The 5,266-nt window shown below is 41.8% G+C and overlaps 1 protein-coding gene across 1 annotated transcript in view; it reads right to left on the reverse strand.

The window, feature by feature from the left end:
• The window catches only part of Nemp2 (nuclear envelope integral membrane protein 2), a 20,248-nt gene extending 20,064 nt beyond the window's left edge, over window positions 1–184 (reverse strand). The window contains exon 1 of the mRNA XM_031367423.1: window positions 4–184. The gene's annotated coding sequence lies outside the window, so the exon portion shown is untranslated. The remainder of the gene's footprint in view (window positions 1–3) is intronic.
• Between the last annotated feature and the right edge of the window lie 5,082 nt (window positions 185–5,266).

The following is a 5,266-nucleotide window of genomic DNA, read 5'->3' on the forward strand; positions in this document are numbered from 1 at the left end:
AGCCGGGGATAGCGGGGGCGGAGCCGGGGATGGCGGGGGTCCAGAGATGGCGGGGGCGGAGCCGGGGGATGGCGGGGGCAGAGCCGTCTGCGGTCCCGCCCTTCCGTGGTCCGGCGTGCAGCTCGCCCTGTGGCCTCCAGAGGGCGATCACTTCCGTTCCCTCTTCCTGCTCCCGCGCCCGCTTGCAGAGTTGGCGGGTAGTTCAAAACACGCCTGAGCCCCTGGCAGGGTTCTCAGAGCACCAGTGCGGGCTACTCAGGAAGGCAGGCCCTTCACATGCACCCTTTCAGAAATAAGACCAGCAAGCCCCACTTAAATAAAAGCTTGGCTTGTTTGTTTGTCCTTCCCTTCACCTCTTCTTTTTTTTTTTTAAAGCAACAACAAATTGAGAAATTCAGTGCTTAAATAAGTTGTGTCTAATCTCTTGAACACAGTGCCTTTCAAAAACAAACACAAAAAACAAAAGGGTTATAGAGGTTCACTATTAATAAAGTGTCCCTTTAATAGAGAGATGGTTCCGTGCTTAAGAGCACTAACTGCTCTTCCAGAGGACCCATGTTTCAGTTCCCAGCATGGCAGCAGCCCCAACCATATGGGATCCACTGCCCTCTTCTGAATACTGCAGGCATATGGTACACAGACATACACACAAGCTAAACACCCATACACTTAAATTAAAAAATAAACCTTCTTTTAAAAAATGAGATTGTATTTTTAAAAATTCAAAGATAGAGTGAGTGTTCTAAACATATCCAACCTGGCAGAGATGATAGTACTCTAAAGTCAGCCTCTTGAAACAGAAGCCTCCAAGAAACTGGAATGCCCCACAGGAAACTACCCTGGGGAGAAGAGAAAGCTACCACCAACTACTAGAGAATAGTCTCTCCTAGAGAGAGACTCATGGTTTCTGAGCCTTATGAACTAATAGGATAGTTCTGTGTTAAGAGCAAACCTTCTTTGGTCTCTGGAAACTTTTCAATGTGACTTACTATTCCATACTTGAAACTGGGCAGAAGGATGTGGTGGTAGTGGACTGTAATCCCACCATTTGAGAGACAGAGCTAATCATGGATCAAGGTGATTTTCCTTGAAGGAATGCCAGCCAAGACAATACTGATGTCCCTTGGGACCCACCAATAGTTTGAGATACTAGAAGAATGTACCTCAAAAGACATAGGCACCTCTTCTAAATTTATAATGTGTATGTGTGTGTGTGTGTGTGTGTTTTGAGGTAAGAATAGAAACCATTAATCCAGATTTTTTTTGTGATGGGAAAATACACCTTTTATCTGGGTCACGCCCTCTGTCGGCAGCCTATAAAAGGACATGCAAGAAGGAACTTTTGCTTTCTTTGCCTGCTTGCTCTCCATGGCAAGTCTTCTCCTTTACTGGCATTACATCGTAACTCCTTCCCGATTCCAGCATATACTAAAGACCAGCTGAGATATCAAGCCTCTGGACTGAACAACTACTGCATTCTTGGACCTCCTGTTGATAGACAGCCATTGTTGGACTAGTTAGATCACAGTCTGAATGTCATTCTAATAAACCCTTCTCCTTACCTCCTTACCCCATGCGTGTGTGTGTGTGTGTGTGTGTGTGTGTGTATTCACTTTCAGTCCTGTTCCTCTAGAGAACATTAAAAAATTACAAGTAAAAGCTACATTGATACTCCATCTCATCCTATCAAGAGTGGCTCTCTTCAAAAATTAAAAGGCAACACATGTTGGTGAATGTGTAGGGAAAGAAGAGCCTTTATTCAAGTCTGATGGGAATGTAAATTGATGGGCTACCATGGGTATCAGCATAGAGTTTCCTCAAAAGAAAACCTAAAATAAAACTACCATATGACCCAATGATACCATTCCTATAAATATATCTTAATGACTCTAAGCCAGAGAGCCATACCACTGCTTATTGCTGCACTATTCACAGTAACCAAGACACAAAGCCAGTCTAAATTTCCATCATCAGATGAATGATTAAAGGAAAAGTACATATTACAATGGAATTTTCATCAGCAATAAAGAAGAATGACATTATTACACTCACTGGAAAATAGATGAAACCAGAGGTTATTATGTGAAGTGATGGAAGCCAGGCTCAGAAAGACAACACATTTTTTTTGGAATGAGCAGAATCCATATGGAAATTTTTATAGACATATTTAATGACCTAAAGTAGACAATTGGACTATGAGAAAGGAGAAGGAGGTCTAAAAGGCTGAAGGGTGGAGAGAACAAGAGATAGGATATATGTGAGATTAATGCAGAAGGAAAAGAGTTAAAGGAGAGGTGGGGACAGTAAGAGAGGAACAGGGGAAATGAGGGGCTTGAGGGGAAATAAATAAAAACAAAGTATAACTACACATATGAAATATATATACATATATATATATGAAAATATCACACTGAAACTTATTTTTGTATGGTAACAAAAAAGTTAATTAGAAGTTACAACTAAAAGGAAAGGTAAAGATGTATACTATAAGCCTTGGGGCAACACTAAAATCTTTTTTTAAAAGAAATGTAAGTAGGGCTGGAGAAGATGGCTCAGTGGGTTCATTATTGATGTAATTCTACCCAGATGATCACAATAGTGAATTTCATACTGAGTAAGTCCTGTATTTAATACCTGTACAGCATAACAATGCTTTTATAACAGGCCCCAGACCTCAACAAACCAACTCCATGATGGAAGTACTATTTAGGCTGTAAAACTCAGCAGAATGTAGACAGTAACAGCTGCCAAAACAAGAACAAAGACCTAATCCAGCTAAGCCCATAGTTCTGGGAAAGCTTGTATGAGGTGAGCTCATCGCTGGCTGAATCTTTGATGGCAGCTTCTGAGAGATCCTAAGCTCGAAACCAGCCAAGCTCCTCTGAGAGACAAGAAGCATTTGCTATTTATATATGCCAAGATTTAGAGTTATTTGTTATATAATAGTAAGTAGCTAATACAAATCTACCTTAATCAGCTCTACCTGTGTTGGTACTCAAGGATTGGCTAGTCTTCTCTTATTAATGCCATGCTGTTTCCACAATAACCTTTTGTGGAGCAGATAATGGCAGTGGACCAAAAAGAGAGAAGAGAATATACAGGAAGATTGAAATGTGGGTGTCATTCGATTCGGGGGGGGGGGCGGCACCGAGGTTCCCTAGCACCATCATGCGAAATGGAAACTTAAAGATTCCTTGGAACGTCATTCGGATGGTGTTTTGCTGGGGCAAGTATGTGAAGGAACTCTCATTAAAGTGGACACAGCTGAAAGGCTAAGACAGACTCATGAAGGAACATTTTGCTGAAGCAGACACAGGAGAGAGGATGTTCTACTAAAGTAAGCACATGAAAGGACATGTGATGAAGGATTCTTTGCTAACAACACACATGTATTCGTCCGCCTTACATTGTGTAGCTGAGCAGCATTCATTGAGTTGCCGTAGAGAGAAACGGCACCAAAACTTCTATCGGTGCACTGCGGTTTCTTGCTGCTTCTGCGGACTCAAGCTGATTGGATGCACATGCTGAGGCAACAGCTGTGCTGAGGTAAGACACATGTGCTGATGAAAGGCACATGGAGGACATATGATGTTTGGAGGATATAAGTAGGATCCGACAGACAGTGATAGAGGCAGAGCTTGACTTGCTGGTATAGCTAGCTGTTCAAGGCTTGTGGGTCTCGCATCTTCATTGATCGTTGCTTCCCTGAGAGAAGCACAGGCAAGAACTTCTCCTGGTGTTCCTCCGGGTCCCTCCTGCTGACTCGTGCTGAGGCTGAGGCCTGGCTGTCTCCGCTATCTGTACTCTACTGAACTGGACTGCTGGTGTATCCGTGAAGTGTTTGTGAGTGGATTGAGCTGCCACTGTGGACCTGAGAACGGAACTGCCGATTTCCAGACAACATAGAAGGGAGTTGCTCCAAAACACCCTTCTTAATAGATCCATTTCCCCCACACCCTGTATCTTTTCTTTTCCACTACCTCTGGTAGGTGGTGGTCTACAAGAGAGAACCAAACAGTTAAGAACCATCATTAAAAATAAGGCTTGAAAAATTAAAATCACAATCATGTGTAATTGCTTTCCTTTCAAAAGAACTAAATGGGATTGACAAACTAATTGTTGCTGTCTATTGTTTAAAGTTAAAACTTCTTTCTGGGAGTCGAGCTATATTGTTTAAATAAAACAACCAAACAAAAATGAAATCAAATAAAAATCTGGTACCTGCAGCATCCTTTGCTTAGTCTTAAGGAGTGTTGAGCAGGCTTATCTTGTTAGGCTTGTGCTAGAAAACATTAAAGGGTTGCCCCTTGGAGAAGGCAAGAAATCCGGAGTTACAGTCATCATCAAACTTGTCCAGGACATTTGTATTTTAACTAGACTGTTACCACCAGTCTGTGAATTTCTATACAAGAGAGATTTATCTTAAAGGACAAAGTGTATCCCTCTTAGATCAGCTGCTTGTACATATGGATCTTACCTGTGACCATCTGTCCCTCTGTAAACCAGGATAAAAGATGGCATTTTGGAAGATCTGAATCTCATAGATGAAGTAGGTATCTTTCTCAGAATACTACTGAGAACAATGATGCTGATGTGTGTGGGTAATAAAACTCCAGCAGATCCCCATTGGACAGCAATTATGATTGAGTTTCCCAAATAATGCAAAATCCTAAACTAACCTTTAAACCAGGCAAGCATCATACATGACAATAGGTACCTGCAGCAAACACTTTGTCACTGTGACCTGTACCTGAGAGGAACAATTGAAAAGGAGGCTAGTTTCATTTTGAGTCATGGTTTCAAAGGTCTGTAGCTCTGCTGCTTGCTCCAGAGATGAGGCAGAGCTCCACAGAGATGGGATTGTGTGGCCCAGGAGGGTGGCCATGCAGCCCTGAAGTCCAAAGAGGCTGACAGGAGAGGACTGGAGACAGGGCACTGGTGCGTCAGGAGTCGAGTCTTTAGGACGTAACTCATCAGGGGACAGTTCATCTCCAGACCACATTAGGAGCACTTTAGACAAATTAGTAACCACAACTAAACCATTACAGGTTATGAGATGGATGTTGCCTTAATAGGGCACATAAGTATGGACAAGATCAACATATATTAAAGATCTGAAAGTTCTTTAATTCTACTAGACTATTCTCATGAGTATTAAAAAAAAAGATAATTCAATTTTCAACCTCTGCATTTTTATTTCTAAAGTTCTTTATCACTAATTAGTTTTCTTTAATTATTTAGGATTTTAATCAGTCACTATGAATCA

Source organism: Mastomys coucha, unplaced genomic scaffold (genome assembly GCF_008632895.1).
Source record: "Mastomys coucha isolate ucsf_1 unplaced genomic scaffold, UCSF_Mcou_1 pScaffold14, whole genome shotgun sequence".
Lineage (NCBI taxonomy): Eukaryota > Metazoa > Chordata > Mammalia > Rodentia > Muridae > Mastomys > Mastomys coucha.